Source organism: Ovis aries, chromosome 8, assembly GCF_016772045.2.
Source record: "Ovis aries strain OAR_USU_Benz2616 breed Rambouillet chromosome 8, ARS-UI_Ramb_v3.0, whole genome shotgun sequence".
Taxonomy (NCBI): Eukaryota; Metazoa; Chordata; class Mammalia; order Artiodactyla; family Bovidae; genus Ovis; species Ovis aries.
Genome location: NC_056061.1, coordinates 29,297,967 through 29,319,520, shown reverse-complemented (window position 1 = coordinate 29,319,520; position 21,554 = coordinate 29,297,967). Strand labels below are relative to the sequence as shown.

General features: G+C 44.1%; 1 pseudogene; it reads left to right on the top strand.

Annotated features, from left to right (window-relative positions):
- The first annotated feature begins 6,066 nt into the window (after positions 1–6,066).
- The window catches only part of LOC114116123 (protein Mis18-beta-like), a 39,360-nt pseudogene continuing 23,872 nt past the window's right edge, over positions 6,067–21,554 (top strand).

Sequence of the window (21,554 nt, the reverse complement as noted above, 5' to 3'; positions counted from 1 at the left end):
CTGACCTGGCATTTCTGACAGAGCCAGTATCTGGATACTCAAGGGTATTTCAAGAGTGTGCATGGTCCATGTGTGCCTGGTGTTCAGGAATGTGTGCATGTCTGTGTGACTATGTATTGGGTGAGTGCAGGTCTTGTGTAAATATGATTGTTTCCGAAGCTTGTTGCTCCCTGAATATTACTTTCTGCATGTGTGATAATGTATGTGCTAATGGTATGCAGCATGTCATGTGTACACCTGTAGTGTGTGATGTGTGTGTAGTGTGCTGTGGGGAGTGAAGTCTGGAGAGGTTCCTCAGAGAGATAGGTACAACAGGCTTCATGGGGTGGATGCCTAGATGTTGGGGACCAGGGTGTGGGGTGGGGTTAGGGGGTTGAGGGTGAAGTGGGTGGCTGGGAGGAACAGGAGCTGCTGGCAGACTGCACCTCTAAGGCCTGAGGAAGGAGATGATGAAAAAAACACCTTCATCCCCTATGTGGCCCTTCCTCATTGCCCTGAGCAACCAGGAGAAGCAGCCTCACCACTCAATCATGGGAGGGCCCTGAGGACCTGGCCCCCAGGGGGACCTGGCAAGGGAAAATGAAAGTAGCCAAAAGGCACCTTGGACTGGCTTTGCAGCATCATGAGAGCAATGGACTTCGAGAGGTCGCTGGACTGTGTGTTCTGACCTTTTCTTTTGGGATTCAGGTCCTCCAAACCCTGTGCTGGCCATCAACCCCGCATCCATGAGCAAGGGAGCAGCCCCAGCCCTTGGGAGGGAGTGAGGGAGAGAGCGGCGGGAGGCTGCAGGGCCACCCCTCCCCAGACGCTGCAGTAGTGCCAGGAATCCTGCCCTGCATCCCCGCTTTACTTTGCCCCTCACTTGGCTTCGGCATAAAGGAATCAAGGCCTATGTCATATAATTGTAGGTGTCAGCGTGGAAAGTGGCTGTATATGCACACTCTCTCAGGTCTTTCTGTGTCTACTCCAGCGATTCCCGGGACTCTCACACCCCACCCCCAGCCCACAGTGCTGTGGGTCCCAGCTACTGTGGAAGACTGGAGGCTGCACAGAGTCCGTGGCCCATGGACCCAGTGCACGCGGGCGTCATGCAGCTGCACTAGGACCCAGCCTCCAAGTCTGCGCACCCTTGGAGCTGCAGGGGCTGTGGAGAGAGGGTTGAGGGGGTGTCCCAGGCAGCGGCTGGACCCAGGCAGGAGAGGCCCAACCGCCCAAGCAGGAGGTGCCCAAGAGAAGTGCTTTCCTTTAGCATCGTCACTCCACCCCCACCTCATTCCTCTCTCCTGGGACCTTTTTGTATCCATGCACAGCTGGGGGCTCCCTCATCCCCCACCCCTGGGCCTCCCCATACAGAATAAAGTCAGTCTGTATTTAATGGTTATGGCGGATGTGAGAGGGATTTGGCAGAGGCAGAAGAGAGGCCTTTGGCTCTCAAATATCGCTCCTTACGTCGTGTGAGTCTACCAACCCACCACGACCCCATATTCTTGTGTGGGTGTCTGACTCGAATGACAAGCGAGCTGATTTTTTCAGTACATAGCTGGGAAATGTAGTGAGTGATAATAGAGATTTCTCTTTCATTTTTTACGCTTGACTTGGTTATTGTTGCTTTTCTTTTCCCGTGATTCCTTCTGAGGATTAGCTCTGACTTCCCCACTATTGGCGGTCAAAGTGGCCCCGACTCGGGATGACAATTGACGGGGATCAAGGGATTGCCCATTCTGTGCCTGTAAGAACTGATTCGTGCCAGAGAAACTCATCAAGTGGAGGCGGAGAATAAAGACCGTTCGGGGGTAAATGTATTCATTGAGAAGGGTTCTCCCAAATTGCTTCTAAGTTTTTTTAATGAAAAGTAACGATTGCAGCAATCAGCGGCTTTTTGGCGGATTACAAATCTGGAGGGAGCTATGGCGCTGCATTGAAAAGCGCCCCCCGCCTTCGCATGGGGCAGCCGGTTCACAGGAGCAGTGCTAGGGTGGGGGTCCAGTTGCCAGACAAAGGCGGGAACAGGCGAGTGGAGGAGGGTGCCTCTGGGGTGCTCGAGCGAGTGCACCCAGTAACTGAAGAAGGGTCTTCCACCTTGGTGGCACTTGTGTGGCGGGGATCCCTGGAGGAAGACGAGGGGCAGGGTGCAGGGGAAGTGCCAAGAGAGATCAATCCCACCACCGCCACTGAGTAAATTCCGGGCATCTGGAACCAGGAAGGTGCACTAGAGTAGCAGGTGACCACGGAAGGCAGAGGAACAGAAGGTGCCACCTCGTCCCCCACCTCCACCTCGGACCTATGAATGCTAGTTCTTCTATTTGGGACATGTTATTTTGCAAACTGGAACCAAAGCATGGCTCAGTCTCGGTAGGATCTTATCTAGGTATTACAGGCAGGAGGAGGGAAAGCTGGGTCTCCTCCTTCTCTAAGGAGGGGGCGGAACCCCCGACTTCAGTACCCTGATCAGCTGGACTCGCACCAATGCGAATGATGCTTCCATATACTTTGATATAGCTCACACCAGTGACTAAGGCCACTGAGGAACCAGAATGCATGCCCTCACCCTCACGGAATCCTGGTGTGCAGTCTCCAGACCTGCAGGCAGGCAGGCCCAAGCGGAGGGGCTCCAAACCCCAGGACTGGGAGAGTTGCCTTAGAAAATGGGGGGAGGGGAACGCAGAGAACAAACACTGTTCCCACAGAGGTTGAAATCAGCAGCAGCAACCTAAGGCTGCTTCACATTCATTCTGACTTTTTTACATATTTAAAAAAAATAGTGTATCTTAGCAGGGGTGTGGGAGATATGTTTTTTCACATCGACTTCTCTAAGGTTCTCTGAAGTAAATAAAGGGAGTAGAGAGACAAGGGTGGGGAAGAGAAGAAAAAGACTCTCCCCTCTCCCACTCGCCCCCCTTCTCAAGTTTAAAAAGAATAAATGCAGCAGGCAAGTCCGTAGCCCTAAAGGTTTAACTTTTTTTCTTTGCAGCTTGTCAATGCGACCATTGCTTTGATGGGAGGCTCCTCAAGGTGACACATTTCTGAACTTCACCCCCTTTTCAAACTAACTCCCTACCTCCTTGTTAGTGGCCAGCTCTGAACTTCTGCAGAGTGTTTTTGTGTGAGTCAAGGCTCATTCACGGGCGCTTTTGTGGGCCTCTCCTCCTTTCAGGCCTCAGCGTGTTACACCAATTAAAGGGCGACGTGCTGTAAATGTAATGGGCCGCGCAGCAATTGTTTCTGACAAGCAACAAAACACATAGATCCACCCCTTAGATTAGACCGTTGAAGGGGAGGTTGAGGCCGGTCAGTTTACTGAATAGTTTGTGAACTGTAATTCTGAGGACTCCTGTGAAAAAAAGTCTCTTCCCCTCTCCCTTGCCTTGCTCCCCCTCCCCAAAAGTACCAAAGAAGAAAAGAGAGAGAAACAAGCGACATCTATGGTGCAAAATCGGGGTCACTAGAGAAAAAAACCTGGGTGAGGGACTTGTCCTTTCATTTGGACTGTCTGGAAAACTCCTTCAGTTCTTTCCTCTCCTCCCTACTCTTTGAACCTGGACATCAGTTTTACTGGCCACAGCAGCCTTCTCCCCTGATGGTGAGCTTGGTCCCCCGACATTAGACATTGGATCAGGGTAAGAATTAGAAATAGGTTGCTATAGAAAATTCTGTTGATTTCATTGATCTGGTCCTGGTGGGACATCAGTGAGTCACAGGCTGCAGCTTCCCCTGGCAGGCCACTCAACCCTGGCTTCCCCTCCAGCCTCCAGTCCTTCTCCTCAGCCTTGCATGCTATAAAGGTCTCTAATGCCAGCACTCTGCCTGCGCTCTCTCTGTCCTCCTAAGATTTCCTTCTCTTTTCCAGTGTGTTGGATCTTACCTGGCTTCTGCAACTCTCTATCACCACCTGAACTGTAAAGAGCACATTTTACCTGGAAAGGAGATGTTAAGAAATCACCTACTCACTTCATCTTCATCACAAGTTCTGTGGCCAAGAAAAGAGAAGTGACTTGTCCAAGGTCACAAAGCAAGTAGCTGAGCTGTGACTGGAGTTCAGATCTCCCATCCCATCAAGCACGCTCCCGCACCTCACTGCCCTGCCTTCCCAACCTGCCTCTTAGATGGTTCCTTTGCTTTGCATCATGCTCAGGTACTCCCAGCTCCTGAAGCTTCGCTTATTTGGTCTTGCTCTCACTCTTCTGCTCTCCTGTCCTACCACACTCTGCCCATCCCTAGCCTTCTCAAACCAATTCTGTTCAACAGATAGTTATTGAATATCAGTTACATACAAAGAACATTTTGCCTTTTCTATGAAACTTTCCCCAGCTACTCTTATCCACTAAGTCCACTCTCCGCTCAAATTCCTCTAGCTGGAAAACACCCCATCAGTTTCTGCCTGGAAATCTATCTATTCTTCAAAACCCTGCTCAAAAGATACATCTGTGGAAGCCCTGTCATGGGCAGAGCCCCTTGAGGAAGGAAGGAGGTTTAACCTGACCAAGGAACTTAATGAAGCCCAGTGTAAGTGGAGAGAGGGGCAAAGGTCAGATCTCCTAGCTTGTGGGTCACATTAAGGATTTGGGATTTTACTTTGGAAGCAATGGGAAGCCATTGAACAGCTTTGAGCAGTGAAAGCCCCTTGTCTAGATTGAATTTCTTGAGAACAGAGAATGAGTTCTTTCCATCTTTGTGTCCTTCTTCTGCTGTCCCAGTGTCTGGTATTTAAGGCTCAAAAACCATTTCCTTAGTACATAAGTGAACCAATAACTCATTAAATGCACATCACCCAGCCCTTCCTATCTCTTAATTCTGGCTAACCAGGTTGTAAATGCCAGGGTGGTAGGAACCAAATGACGATGTCTTTGAATTTTTAATAGAACCTAATTGAACTTGTTCCTTGACCTAATTGAACTTGTTCCGTGCTCGGAATAAAGTATACACTTACCTATTGACTATTGACTAAAGGTATGTAAGGGAAAGAACCAAGAGTAAGAAGATGGAGACTTCTTATCTTTCCCAGTACTAACAGCTTTAACTTGGGGAATGTGTGGCTTAAACCACTCTGAAGCCTTGGTTTCTTCATTAATGAAATGGGGACAATGCTACTTTTTTCATGGATTATGAGGACTAAGTACCATTTGTATGATAATAACTTCATTGCAAAGTAATATGTTAAGGAATGAAAATTAGTGCACTCTCCTGGATCAAGGCAAGACCAGTGGTGAAGACCACTTTTAAGACCACTTTAAAATTATGGTCCAGGAGCAGTAGGGATCCAGAGTAGTTACTCTGACTCACAGCAGCCTTCCCTTCTCTTACTGTTGGCTCAGAGCCCAGCTGGTCCCACATCTTCCCTCAGGGCGTGTCACCACTGCTGACACCCTTCACGCTTGGCTCCCTCTGCTCTTGCTCTCAGAAGCCTGTTTCAGAAAAGCCCAAATTCCCTTGTTGCACGTAGAAGGCTGCACTTGGAGACAGGACAACTAGATGCTGGGACACCATTCTAAAATCACACAGATTCTCAACCCTGCTAAACCAGGCCAAAGAACCACTCATGGCAAGAGCAGACGGAGCCCACCAGCCCCCTGGCTGCTCACCAGACCCTACTGCCCAGTGACTGTGGTTCTTGTCCTGGAGGCCTGCACGTCCTCAGGGATGAAATGTGAGTAAAAGAGCAGAGACTGTGGTGTGTTGGGGTGAGCATGCTTGTGTGTGTGTTCATGTTCCAAAAGCACCTTAGTTTTAGCCTCTGACAAACATAGTGGAAAAGAATCCTCAAAGAGGAAAGGGAATTTTTCGTTTAAGTTTCTATATCCAAATGAAATATCTTTTAAAAAACTACCTCTTAACTACCATTTAAGAACAGAGAGGAGAGAGACATAGGCTTCTTACCTTTCCCTGTTGTGCCTTCATCTGAACATTTTTTTTTTTAATTTCAAGGAGCAGGAGTCAAAGCTCATATTCATAAAACTCTGAAGCCAAGTCAGCCAGCCACCCTGCCGGGGAGAACTCAGGAGCTTGCAGAGGTGTCCAGGGGGGTGGTGGGAATCGTCTGACTAGTCACGTCCTCCCCCTCCCGGGGAGATGGCTGATGAGTCTGAGGAGGTAAGTAGATGCCAAACCAGAGGCCTGCTGTGGGAATGAATATGTCTTTAGAGACTTTTTACTCCATCCTGATGTGTGTGTGGTTAAATCCTCTCCCATGGACCCCAGACAGCAACAAGAGCTATCTTTCTTCCTCCTACTGATGCATACATCCATCCCTCTGCCCCAAGGAATGCATGTTCCTTCAGCTTAGTGTCACCTCTCGCAATGGTCAGTGATTGCAGTCAAAGATTCTAGACTCTTCTTTGTATTTTCCTGCACCAGAATCCTCTCAGAGGATATTTCTCAGATGATCTTCTCCACAGCTGATGGAGTTGTTCATTTTCATAGGATAACTTTTGGGGCTGGGGAGTGCAAGGTAGTGAAGGGGGTGGGTTGCTGAACATCACTGGGGGAGTGGAGGGTATAGAGGAATTTCCCTGGGGTGTGAGAAGACAGGAGCTTTGGAAGAAAAGACTTAGAGGCTCTGATACCTGGAGAAGAGGTATTCAAACGTGGTTTATGACTGCGGCTGTGCCACATGAAAGCAGAGCAGCACTGCCCTTACCCCTGCGTGGAAGGTGGGGAGGCAGAAACCAAAACAAGTGAGTTCAGTTATATCTGAAAAAAGAATAGGCTAAATGAGGATTCAGTCCTTTGGCCTGTTCCAGGAAATATTTGTGAAAAGTTGGTTGAAAGAATACCACTATCCAATCCTAATTTCTCTATTATATAAAGGCCCAAACTTCTTTGCAGTTTCTGATTAGAAAATGTTTCCCTGATTTTGTCTTTGCTACTGGCATGTGACCTCTTAATTTAATTTTGGTCTTTGCTTATACAAACCAATTGCCGTGGAAACTTTTTCCTGTGGTGCAGCAAAGACAGGGGGGAAAGTAGAACATCAGTAATTATATATTGTGTTTCTAATTTACTTAATTAGTAGTTATCAAGCATCCTTAATGGTTCATAGCCACAAACTAGGTTTATATCTGAGGGCATCAGTCTGCTTCAAAAATCTCTCCTGTGTGTCTCTGTGATACAGAAAGAGGGAGATTGTTTTTAGTAGACTGAAGTTAGAATTCACTGGTCTGATGCCCTAACACTTTCCTGCTGCCTATGCCTCGCTCCTCGCTGAGCCACTGAGGTTGCTGCCCAGTCAGTTATGCCACTGCCCAATTTACCCAAATAGTCAGAGGGAAGATCTAAAATCTGATTTGATAAAAAAAATTAATTTTTGATTTTTCAGTCACTTGCCTGAGCTGCTAAAGAAAATGTTCCTGGTTTCTCCAATTCCTCTTCTCAGAGAGTGCTGTTAACTTTTTGATATGGGAAATGCTCTGCGTTTGAGAAAAAAGACTAAATTAGTGAGAAAGCACAGACTTAGAATATGTGATGCATTTTTTATCATGTGCCATTCCACAGCAGATGAAATTCAGAGATATTACATTCAGTTGTATAAGTTTCACACTGCACAATGAGAGAGGAAAATGTTCCATCAGACTGTGAATGGAATTGGGTCTTCTACTCATGGGGGTGGGAGGTAAGGAAGAAGGGTCCCTCACATGCTAGTGATCTTTATTTCACCAATTAATGAAACTGTGATAGACATTGAAAGTAATGTATTTCATTTGGATGAAATGACAGATTTTAATCTCTGGCCCCAGGCAACTTGGGTCTGACTCTGTCTCTGCCATAAATCGGCTGAGTTATCATGGACAAATTGCTTCATCTCTCTGTGTTTCAATTCCTCATCTACAAAATAATAAATAAAGTTTAATAAAAAGAGTAACTGCTTCATAGGTTTTTGAGGATTGAATAAATTCATACATATAAATTAGGATAGTATCTAGCACATAGTAATTGCTCAATTAATATTAGCTGTTGTTATTATCATGTAGTATATTGAAAGACATGTATTTTGTGACAAGGGATAGAAACACAGGTTTCTTACTGTTCTGTTTGCATTCATGCTAAGTTGCTTCAGTTGTGTCCGACTCTTTGCGACCCTACAGACTATAGCCCCCCAGGCTATTCTGTCCATGGGATTCTCCAAGCAAGAATACTGGAGTGGTTTGCCATGTCCTCCTCCAGGGGATCTTCCCAACCCAGGGATTGAACCCACGTCTCTTATGTTTCCTGCATTAGCAGGCAGGTTCTTTACCACTAGTGCTACCTGGAAAGCCCACTGTTCTGTTTAGAAAATAGTAAAGGCCCTACATGGTTTGGCAGGAAGAAGTTATGTACTCAAGTAGGACAGAACAGGTTTAATTCTGTTATAACCATCTATTGTGACCTTGGCCATGTTCTCTACAGCTGCAGTCTCCTCATAAGCAAACTGAGGATGATGCAAGTATCTATCTTGCAAGGCTGGTGTGAAGATTAAAGACAAAACATGGAAAGTGTTCAGTACAGTGCCTAATCCTGGACAGACTCTCAAATAGTGTTAGCTATTGGAGTAGCTATTGGAATAGTGTTAGTATATTAGAGTAGAGACAAGATATGATATTTGGATAAGTAAAGTGAAGTCGCTCAGTCGTGTCCGACTCTTTGCAACCCCATGGACTGTAGCCTACCAGGCTCCTCCCTCCACGGGATTCTCCAGGCAAGAGTACTGGAGTGGGTTGCCATTTCCTTCTCCAGAGGATCTTCCCAACCCAGGGATCAAACCCGGGTCTCCTGCATTCCAGGCAGACACTTTATCCTCTGAGCCACCAGGGAAGCAGTATTTGGATACTGTTATATATAGTCAATGTTCCAGCTTTGGTAAAAAAATCTTCTCCCCCACCTCAACCAAGGACAGTGATCTAAAAATTATGTGGGATTTATATTCAGGCCCAAGCCCTCTTCTCAGTTGCTGGACTTTGATGTTTGTCCTCCTTCCCCCAACTCATTCTAGGCCCTGGTCAAAAGAAACATTTGCAGGAACTCAGAAAATAGGCCAGGGGAGATGGAGCATATATCCTTAGTGCCTTTTTGATGTGTGAGTGTTTCAAGTACGAGACTGTCAGCTCCATGAGGACAAGGATCATGTCTATTCAACATGTTCCCAATATCCTTGGTGAATATTTGTTGAATAAGCTTAAAAGAAATGAATACACTATTAATGACTTTCTTGTACAGTAGCAACTTAGTTAAACATATACTCAGTGAATGAGCCCTCAACTTATATATTTGTTTTCCTACTTTCCCACTTTCACTTTGTGAAGGAAAAAAAAAGGCCAAAAGAACCAGTTCCTATGAGGAATTTGGTATCACACAAAAAAAACCCTAATATGATCTAGAATATGCACAAATTCTGGAGAAGGCAATGGCACCCCACTCCAGTACTCTTGCCTAGAAAATCCCATGGATGGAGGAGCCTGGAAGGCTGCAGGCCATGGGGTCGCTGAGGGTCGGACATGACTGAGTGACTTCACTTTCACTTTTCTCTTTCATGCATTGGAAAAGGAAATGACAACCCACTCCAGTGTTCTTGCCTGGAGAATCCCAGAGATGGGGGAGCCTGGTGGGCTGCTGTCTATGGGGTCACACAGGGTCAGACACGACTGAAGCGACTTAACAGCATCAGCATGCACAAATTCAGCCCAATTTCCTATCCTTGTATATGGAGATCATTCACACTGTAAAAGTCATTCATACCAGAGTGCAAGTCCTATATACCAGAGATAGTACAAGTCCTATATACCAGAGATAAAAGCTGAAGCTTTCCACTTTCAAGTTAATTTTACATATAAATTGAAAGTGATTACCCCCAGATAAAAAGAAAAGTATTCCTACCCTACCATCATTTCCTCTTTCTCATGTGAGGAAAGCAGGGCTCAGAGAGGCTCAGTGACATGCCTGAGGTTCCTCGGATGATACAACTGGGATGAATGTGGTATTCTGACTCTCTAAACTCAGTACTGTGTCTACTTTTCCCTAAGATCTCTTCCATGGGAATTGCTATTAAAACTTAGGATTCACGTATCACAAAAGGGAGCAAATATTGTCACTATCTTAAAAAGAGAGGAAAGTGAACATTTTAGAAATACTTTACAATAGAGTTTTTTTATAAAAGAATTTTGTGGTTAACACAAAATTTTTATCAGAAGATGAGTCATAATACTTCACTAAGTATGCCTATTATCCAAACTTAAATCTAATTATTTAGGACTTAAAATAGACAAAATAAGGTATCTTTGGACATTCCTAACAATCTGAACAGAAATTTTCAGCGTGAATTTCCTCGTGGATGTTTCATGATTGACAACCCTGTCCAGGGCCATCCCCCCTTGAGGTGGCTGAGAGAGCCTTTGTAAGAGAGGGTGGGTAGACCTGCCCAGGTGAACTAACACAAGAAGCCACAGGGCCTGGTGGTAAGGAGCAGGGTTGGGGGAAGAGGAAGAAATAACTGTAGTTTTCCAAGAAGTCCTGCTAGATTTCCACTGTATCCATTCAATAACGACCCCTCCCCCAATACATAAGTACGTTTGAATGGGTCTTTAACCCTTACAGTCAAATCTGCTTTGATTAGGACAGTTATGACAAAGGCCACCCTCAAGATGAATTGGAGGTGAGGGGTAAAGAATCATCCCAGGGAAAACTGCACTGCCTGGTGTCCTTCAATCTCCCCACCCTCACCTACTTCTTAGCCACTCTCCTATAGGTGTCCCATACTCACATTCTGACCTTTGCTTCTGAAAGATTCTAACTGCTGTCCTTTTAAGCCTGTCCTTTTTGGAAAGTGCCTCAAGTTTCAAAATCACTGTTACAATGAGCTTTTCAGGTAGGTGCTATGATCTGACCAAGTAACTTATCCTAACGTGAGTTATGCCTAGAGAATTCATAATGCAAAAGAAGATCTTATGAACATAAATGAAACTCTGATCTGTGGGGTTTATGTGTGAAATGTTTCAGGGGCCCATGGATAGAGTCTTCTGGGTCAGATGCTCAACCTGACCAATAAGCTGAGGACACAGGGGCATGTACCCCATGGGGCAGGTGAGGGTAGATTATTTTAGAAGGGGATATGTGTGCGGGCAGTGATTGCTATCTCTTTTAGATGGTCCTTATATTTGTCTACTCAGGCTACCATAACAAAATGCTATAGATTGTGCAACTCAAACAACAGAAATTTATTTTCTCATAGCTTTGGAAGCTGGGAAGCCCAAGATCAAAGTACTGGTTAATCTGGTTTCTGGTGAGAGCTCTCTTCCTAGCTTACAGATGTGCGTCCTCATGTGAGGAAGAGAGGGCTCCAGTGTCTCTTCCTCTTCTTATAAGGATGCCAGCCCTATTGATTTAAGGCCCCACTTTTATGGCCTCATTAAACCCATATCACCCCCCAATAAGCCCTATCTCCAAATATAGTCACATTGGGGGGTTAGGACTTAAGCATATGAATTGAGGGGGCATATTCAGTCCATAACATTCTGACCCCTGGGCCCCCCCAAATTCATGTCCTTCTCACAGGCAAATACATGTACTCCATCCTAACAACCCCTAAGATTTTAATTTATTCTAGCATCAACTCTAAAGTCCAGAGTCTAATCTAAATAGCATCTAAACCAGAAATGGGTGAGACTCATCCTAAAGAAAAATTCCTTTCCTAACCAGACAAGTTATATGTTCAAAATACAGTGGGGAGGCAGGCACAGTATAGACATTCTTGTTCCAGAAGGAAGAGACAGGAAAGAAGGAAAGGGTGACAGGTCCCAGGCAAGTCTAAAACCTAGCAAGAGAAATTCCATTAGATCTTAAAGGCTTGGGTATAATCCTCTTTGGTTTGATGCATTGCCCTTGGGGCCCCTGAGGTGGCAGCGTCACCCCCAAGGCTCTGTGGGCAGCCCTGCTCCTCCAGTTCTCTGCTGAGAGCCCCCACCATGGCTTTTTTCAAGGGCCCCAAGTTCTGAAACCAGGAAGGAAACAGCCTTGCCCCCTGGGCCTATATTAGGCAGCCCTCTGAATCACCTTCATATCATTCTGTTTTCTTGAAGGATAGCCCATGTTAGCAACCTTCCTTCATTCTGTCCCATTTTCTTGAAGCTAGCAGCATTTCTGGTGGTATAATCTCTATTTCTGGCATCTACTGAGGTGACTGATTGGATCTCTGGTTCACACTTATCTTAATTTCATTAAAAGGCTGTTCAGCCACCCACACCCTTAGAGTTCTTTTCAGAACATCTACTTCATTTTTTTTTGCGATGGATAGTTTGAGAATTTTCCAGTCTCTAAGTTCCAGTTCCTTTTTGCTTAAAGATTCTTTCTTCAACTCATCTCTTTCCTCTTGTATTTTATTAAAAGTAGTAAGGATGACTAAAGCTACATCTTCAATACTTTGCTTTAGAAATCACCTTTCCTAAATACCCAGTTTCATTGCTGGCAAGTTTCAGTTTAGTTCAGTCGCTCAGTTGTGTCCTACTCTTTGCAGCTTCATGAATCGCAGCACACCAGGCCTCCCTGTCCATCACCCAACTCCCGGAGTTCACTCAAATTCATGTCCATCAAGTTGGTGATGCCATCCAGCCATCTCATCCTCTGTTGTCCCCTTTTCTTCCTGCCCCCAATCCCTACCAGCATCAGAGTCTTTTCCAATGAGTCAACTCTTCGCATGAGATGGACAGAGTACTGGAGTTTCAGCTTTAGCATCATTCCTTCCAAAAGAACACCCAGGACTGATCTCCTTTAGAATGGACTGGTTGGATCTCCTTGCAGTCCAAGGGACTCTCAAGAGTCTTCTCCAACACCACAGTTCAAAAGCATCAATTCTTCAGCACTTAGCTTTCTTCACACTGACTGATTGGATCTACGGTTCACACTCATCTTAATTTCATTAAAAAGCTGTTCAGCCACCCACACCCTTAGAGTTCTTTTCAGAACATCTACTTCATTTTTTTTTGTGATGGATAGTTTGAGACTTTTCCAGTCTTTAAGTTCCAGTTCCTTTTTGCTTAAAGATTCTTTCTTCAACTCATCTCTTTCCTCTTGTATTTTATTAAAAGTAGTAAGGATGACTAAAGCTACATCTTCAATACTTTGCTTTAGAAAACTTTGCTAAATACCCAGTTTCATTGCTGGCAAGTTTAATCTTTCACAAAACACTAGAGCACAGTTCAGCCAAGTTCTTATCCATTATATAATAAAGAGCACCTTTCCTCCAGTTTCCAATAACTTATTCCTCACTTCTACTTGAATTTCATGAGAATAGTCTTTAACATTCACATTTCTACAAACATTCTGCTAAGTATTTTCTAAGAAGATGCAGGCTTTCTCTCTAGCTCTCTTTTTTCCTTTCTGAGCTCTCACCAGAATCACCTTTAACATCCATGTTTCTATACCACTAGTCCCTTAATCACTTCATGGGAAATAGATGGGCAAACAGTAGAGACAGTGTCAGACTTTATTTTTGGGGGCTCCCAAATCACTGCAGATGGTGACTGCAGCCATGAAATTAAAAGACGCTTACTCCTTGGAAGAAAAGTTATGACCAACCTAGATAGCATATTCAAAAGCAGAGACATTACTTTGCTGACTAAGGTCCATCTAGTCAAGGCTATGGTTTTTCCTGTGGTCATGTATGGATGTGGGAGTTGGACTGTGAAGAAGGCTGAGCGCCGAAGAATGGATGCATTTGAACTGTGGTGTTGGAGAAGACTCTTGAGGGTCCCTTGGACTGCAAGGAGATCCAACCAGTCCATTCTGAAGATGATCAACCCTGGGATTTCTTTGGAAGGAATGATGCTAAAGCTGAAGCTCCAGTACTTTGGCCACCTCATGCGAAGAGTTGACTCATTGGAAAAGACTCTGATGCTGGGAGGGATTGGGGGCAGGAGGATAAGGGGACGACTGAGGATGAGATGGCTGGATGGCATCACGGACTCGATGGACGTGAGTCTGAGTGAACTCCGGGAGATGGTGATGGACAGGGAGGCCTGGCATGCTGCGATTCATGGGGTCGCAAAGAGTCGGACACAACTGAGCGACTGAACTGAACTGAACTGAGTCCCTTAATGGCAATATAGACTTTTTATTAGCATGCACCTCAAAGCTCCTCTGGCCTCCACCTATTTTCCAGTTCCAAAGCAGCTTCCACATTTTTAGGTATTTTTTACAGCAGCATTCCACTTCATGGTACCAAAATCTGTATTTGTCAGGGTTCTCTGGAGAATCAGAACCAATAGGATGAATATCTATATAGAAATAGATTTGTTGTAAGGAATTGTCTCACACAGTTATGGAGGTTGACAAGTCCCAGAATCTGCAGTCAGCACCTGGACCCACAAGAGTTAATGGTGTAGTTGCAGTCCAAGTTCAAAGGCCTGAGAACAAGGAGAGCCAATGATGTACAGTTAACCCTTGAACAACATCAGTTTGAACTTTACATGTCCATTTATATGCAAATTTTTTCACTAAATACTTTACTACACCACCCAAGGTTGGTTGATTCTGCAGATGCAGCTTTGCAGATGAAGGCTAACTGTACAAAGTTATGCTTGGGTTTTTTTTTTTTTTACTGAGTTGAGGGTCGGCACCCCAACAGTGGCATTGTTCAAGAACCAAGTATAGGCAGGAGGATTGCAGCTCAGCCGCAGAGGCATTGCTCTCACTTTACAAAGCAGCTGTGGGGTGACTTTTGTGATGGGGATAAGAAGGCGATTGATGAACCTTCTTTTACAACTTCCATGGAGTGGGACATGCAAGTAGTGACAGGGTCTTCTCTGCTCAGCCCTGCAGGGCTAGGGCTGGAGGAGATGCCATCTAACCCACGACTGCTATGGTGGTTGAAACCAGAGAGGTGCTCCATGTTCCAGTATGCACAGTACCATGCTGTGCTCCCTGACTCTGTGCACCTCCCCTGGGACCTGTTGAGAGCCTTTGGGGCCAAGAGCTTCTCCAGAGTCACAATAATGTACTTTAGAAGGCTCCCTTCCTCGTTGGCCTTGAAAGTTCCCTCAAAGGCAACACTTAAAACCTTTTACTCTGTAGTTCCTGTGAGATTTCCATTGGTTTCCATCTGTATTCTGCCTATGCTGCCCTGACTGCCTCTAGAGGTCACGTCTGCCTTTCCAGTGACAGAATGGTGTGTTTCCTCTTAAAAGCAAAAGCCATAGTAGATGCACCTGAGATGGATATTCACAACACATCTCCACCAGAAATGGTTGCAAATCGGAAAGAGAAGATGATGTTAGTGCATACTCATTTAAATTTGCTCTTGAAGATTCTAAAGGAAGTGACTCTTGATCAGTTCAAGCCAAAAGACTGATCCAGAATCAAAGCTGGAGTATCAGGGTCAGGCCTTATTGCTGTCTTCAACAATAGGTGCTATTTAATCACTTCCCAAGAAAGATCAACTTCAGGAATGGATGAGAGGGGCTTCCCTGGTGGCTCAGTGGTAAAGAATCTGCCTGCCAGTGCAGAAGATGTGGGTTCCATCACTGGTCCAGGAAGATCCTACATGTTGTGGAGCGACTAAGCCTGTGACCACAGCTACTGAGCCTGTGCTCTGGAGTCTGGAAGCCGCAACTACTGAATCCACGTGCCACAAATACTAAAGCTCATGCACAAAACGGCCCATGCTGTGCAACAAGAGAAGCCACTGCAATGAGAAGCCCATGCACCACAACTAAGAGAGCAGCCCCTGCTCACCACAACTAGAGAAAAGCCTGCACATCAGTGAAGACCCAGCACAGCCAATAAATAAATAAAATTATAAAAAGAAAAGAAATCAGCTGTAGCTCTAGTCCAAGGACTGGTGGTCTCAAGATCCAAGAAGAACCGATGTTTCAAGTCCAAAGGCAGGAAAAAACTGATATCCCAGCTCAAAGGCTGTCAAGTAGGAGATGTTCCCTCTTACTCCTCTTTTTGTTTTATTCAAGTCCTCGACTGATGCATAAGCCCCACTCACATTAGGGAGGCCAGTCTGCTTTACTCAGCTACTGATTTGAATGTTTACTTCAGTCCAAAACACCCCCACAGACACATCCAGAATAATGTCTGACCAACTATCTGGGCATCCCTTGGCTCATTCAAGTTGATACATAAAATTAAACATCACAGTTCTCAACCTCATAAATCACCTTAGATACATAAGTGCACATTGGAATCCCACTTTAAATTGGAGCTTTAAAAACATACCATTCTATTGTCCTACCCTCAGAAATCCTTATATAGTTGGTCTGAGGTGCATCTTAGAAATTTTCAGAGCTCCTCTGATGACTCTTAAAATGCAGTTAAGATGGCCAGATAAAGTGCTTCAGCAAGCAATCTTTGAAGCAGAGAAGTCACATGGGAGCACTTTATGTGTGTGGCTCAGCCACCACCAACTAACCACTAAGAGACTGTTAATTCATTTAGTTGAGGGTCCTTTATACATTCCTAACCATAACAGCAAAAGAAATATGTAGCAGTTTAACAACATGCTAAGTACACATTACAGTAAAACTGAAATCAAAGGTACAAAGCTTTGGGGGGTGGGAATAGAGATCCTTTGGATGGGGGAGATAATTGCTTTACAATGCTGTGTTAGTTTCTATTGTACAACAATGAGAATTAGCTGTAAGTATACATATATCCCCTCCCTCTTGAGCCTCTCTCCCACCCCATCCCCATCCCACCCCCTAGGTCATCACAGAGTACCAAGCTGAGCTGCCTGTGCTATACAGCAGCTTCAGTGTTGGGGTATTATTTTAAATTTTCGTGTCGATAACCTATAGAGCTATGATATAGGCTTCCCCAGTGGCTCAGTGATAAAGAATCCTTCTGCCAATTCAGGAGGTACAGGAGATAGGAGTTCGATCCCTGGGTTGAGAAGATCCCCTGGAGGAGGGCATGGCAACCCACTCTAGTATTTTTGCCTGGAGAATCCCATGGACAGAGGAGCCTGGTGGGCTAAAATCCATAGGGTTGAAAAGAGTTGGGCACGACAGAAGCAACTGAGCACACAGAGAGAGCTAAGACATGTAAAGCTTGTGTTTCATAATTTATGTGTTTTTTTTATTCCATGTGCTTTTAATCATTTAGCTGTTTGACAGTTACTACTATTTCCTCTGTAAAGCTGGGGACACTTGCCCTCCTTCTTCTTCCCCAGCCCTGTGCCTTCAGCCAGGAAGAGGGAGGGATAACTAAAGGGGCTGCTCACAGGATGTTTGTTAGTGGCAGATGCTGTTCCAGGCCCTGGTCTGAACCATGAAGTTTAGCCTCCTGTGTAGGGAGGAGCTGGGAAGATGACAGAGGAAAGGAACTCTCCTTGGCTGAGAAAGACAAGGGCCTCGGTGTGAGTAACTTTTATGTGTATGATAGTAGTTTTGGTCCTTTCCATGGTGATGCTAAGAACTGAGAGTGACACTTCCTTCTCTGAGCAACTTACCCACTCTGGGGTAGCCTAAGTAAGGCAAACCAAAATGGCGATGTACTGTCTAGGTGAGGTTTTGTACGGTATTTGCTCAATATCAGTCCAGAGAGACACAGAGGTACATGGAAATGTTTTGCATGGTAAACAAGGGCCACATTGTATTGTTCCAACTTTTGCCATTGAAGAATTATGCAAAAACTCCCAAGACTAAAAGATGCTGATTCCTTAAGAACTTACTGATAACTGAGAAAACCATGGAACCAACCCTGTAATGTAGTTTAAAAAATAAGTATCACAGTGTAGACAGTTGGGGAAGATGGATGGTGGTGATAGGTACACAATAAAGTGAATGTACTTAATGCCACTGAATTGTACACTTAAAAATAGTTTAAATGAATAGTTTAAATGATGTAGAGGAAAAAAAGTTCTATATTAAAAAATAAAGGCATTTCATATTCAGAATTAACACCACCTTAAATACATAATACCAAAACAGAAGCCCTGAAGGCTGTACTGTCTAAATTACAAATTCCGGGTTCAAGTAAGCACCAGAGACAAGAAACAGGATGGCAGAGAGGTCGTGACTATGCAACCACCACCAAATACTCAGACTTTTGTATTTCCCTTGTGGTTCTCAAGATGGCAGAGAGACTCAAAAGTTTTTCCTTAGTTGAACCGGTGTTTTGATTGCAGAGAATCAACAGGAAGGGAGAGAGACAGGGAGAAATCTTCCTCCTCAAAGCAACCAAAAGAGTCCGGGCGCCCACCAGACCCGGACAGCCATGCCCAGCCCGAGCTGCCCTCGTCCTCGGGCTGCTGGAGCCGCGGTGCTGCCTCAGAGCGTCTGGCAGCGCGGCCCACCCCGGGGGAGAGCTCCTAACTCCCAGGGCCTCCTGTGGCTTCGAGGCGGGAGCAGAAGCTTCTCCCGCCTCCCTCGCGCTCCCTCGCCTTCCAGGTTCAATAAGGATTACATCATGGAACAAGAATGCGGGGCAGCCTGAGAATCAAAGCCGTCACAATCAGCGGCTGGTTAACTGTACTGTTGCTGAAACACATCCTTCCCACCCCCTCCTCTTTCCCCTCCCCCACCCCAGACCTCTGCTTTTCGTACTATTAAGGATAGCATTATTGGGGAGAGGAAAATCTGATCAAAACTGTCGGCCGCCAACAGCAGACTTTCTATGGATTCTATAAAGGCCACCTTAACGATTTCCCTAATTAATGGATGACATCTTTGGCTGAAGGAGAGGCGATGGATTCGACTCCGTCTTCGTCTTTGTTAACCTTCTAATTAACTTTCGTAGGTCACCCAGGTCTCCCAAACCTAAAAAGTGAAGAGGCCCATTGTGCCAGGAGCAGTAAACTTACTTTTTCTGCTGGGGTACTTAAAAGGGAGAACGATTATAGGCTGAGAAAAATAACTCCATTTAAAAGCTTTGTGGCTGCAGAGAATGCATAGGTCCCTCCCTTAGAAAATAATTGAAACACCTTTTATACCAATATTTCTATGCATAATAAAAACAAATTAGCAAAATGCATCTAAATTCAGCAGCACTTTCAAATTACCTTTTTTGGAATGTAAGCCTCTACAAGTCAACAAAGGAGCAGGAGTTTAGAGAGAATATTGCAACTGCAACAGCTCTCAGTCTGTATGCAGAGTGAGTGCAGCATTGGGCCAGGCTGGGATATCTGAGTCACCTCCTGGAAGAAATGCTTCTAATTTACTGCCTTTGCCCAGGCTGGGTATGGACTGCCAGTGAGCAGGTCTGTTTTTTGGATAGCATTGTCTTTGGAAGTTCAGAATGTTTAATGGTCATGGTGAAAAACAGAAACCACCATCGTAGAAAAGCCAGAAAGCAAGTGAAACTCCACCATGATCATTGAAATGGATAAAACACATTTTAAAAATAAAAGAAGCATTCTTGTTGGAATTTTCATTTTGGTAGCTTTTTCAGACTATGCAGATGTGTTGTAGTTTCTGCCCCAGTTCCTTGGCATCTCTGGCCCAGCAGAGGAGACACTATAGGGAAGAGCAGGTGCTGAGCCTAAAGAGGAACTGAAATGAAGGCTGCTTTAAAGGAGAGCTTTGCCTAAAGGGAATGAGGTTCCTAACCCAAGGACAACAGTAGTGTGACTTTACTATTGTTTTCTGATTATAAACAGAACCAGAGTTAATTGTAGAAAAGTATAAAGATTTTAAATACTGTCAATATTTTAATCATGCTTTCCATTCACTCTCCTATGCATCCTCAAAGTTTTACCCATTTCATTGTTATATTCTTTTTTTAGTTCCTGTAATACCATTTTTTTCTGTATTAAAAGTGAGAACAAGATCTTGTCCTGCCCACACACCCAGATTGAAGGTGCAGGGGTAACTTTAAGAAATCTCTTTTCTGGGATGCTGCCATTTGTGGAGAAAACAGTGCTCTCATGCATTGCTGTGGGAATTTAAATTGCTATAACGTCTCTGGAATAGAGAGAAATTTGGCTTTATTTATAATATTACAAAAACATAGCTTCTTTGAGGTAGTAATGTCTCTTTAGGAAGCTTCCCTAGAGATATAACTAGCATAAGTACAAAATGACATATGTAGAAGTTACTCTTTGTAGCACTATTCATAATATATTGAAAGCTATCTAAATGTCCACTAATAGGGGACTGGTTAAAGAAATACAGTATATCCATTGAGTGGAATATTATGGAGCCATAAAGAAGAGATGAGTATGCTCATTATATGCCAATTTGGAATGATCTTCATAACAGCCTGTTGGGTAAAAAACAGCAACAACAAAATGCAGCAGAACAACAATGGTGTAAATTATGCTATTTGTAGGGAAAGGCGAGGTTTAAATATTCATAAACGTTTTCTTCTAGTAGCAGTTATCTTGGGAGAAGAGACCTGAGTGGCTGAGGAACAACTGTGGGAGGGAGAATGCTATATAACTTTTGTATCTTTTGAATTTGTACTGTGTGAATATGTTGCCTATTCAAAAAATTAAAACATAATTTTAAAATGTCAAAAAGAGAAAGGTTGCCATTTTCTAATCTGCTCTGTGCATAGCTCTATACAATTCAAGGGTAGCCCAGTCATGAGACGTCCTATTCATTTCCATACACTAAATAGCTTATTTTAGATTTCTCAAAGTCTGCCTAGATTAAAAGACCCCTAAAATGGAAGGTACACAGTCACTCTCTCTTTGCAATCTTTAAATGTTTCTTAATGAAAACAGAATAATGCATTCTGTGATTTAATTGTTCAAAATTAAAATTCAACAAACTGTTAAGTCTGTATAAATGAAACATTCATGGGCTTCATCAGCACGTACATTGGGACAAATGCTTTGGGCCTCAGAATAGTGGTGATACTTTGAGATGTGACAAGAAACATATAAAGAAGTCAAATAAAATTTTTTGTTATTATTCTGTTGTTTATTTTGGCTGCACAGCATGGCTTTCAGGATCTTAGTTACCCAACCAAGGATTGAGCCCTGGCTCAAGGCAGTAAAAGCATAGTCCCAACCACTGGACTGCCAGGGACTTTCCAAATAAAATCCTGTATTACACAAATTCTTTTTGCTCACAATAGTCTGATTTACTTGTATCAATCAGTTTAACTTATTCATGGTTTATGAGCTATACTATTTTTAGTGATTAAACTAAAACCTGGAACCAATGTTACCCTCTCCTCATTCCTCAGCCCAGTCTGTCAAATGGCATTGGAAATGATTAGGCTGAACATATGAAATTAGTGTGTGTCAGTGGTACAATAGCAGCAGTTTCAAGTTACAGCCTAATATTTTTCATCATCTTAATGTTGTTGCCTATAGCTATATAACAGGGATATTGTTACAGTTGTCTGTCCACCATCCATTTCTCCTTTCTTCCTTGTTAGCAGAATTCCCATTTAATTCCCATTTAGTAAGGCAATAAATCTCAATTCAACTATATACATGGGATTCTCATTTCTTTCGTCTGTGACTGGTTTAGATTTGGGCATGTGATACAGTTCTAGGCCAATGAGATATAAGAAAAGACAACTAAAAGTTTCTGAGATAGATTTCTCTTCCACCAGACATTTTCAGGTCCAGATGGATTGCCCAGAGTTCCTGCAGTCATCTTGCTACTGTTAATACAAAATGTGCAGACATAATGGGCATG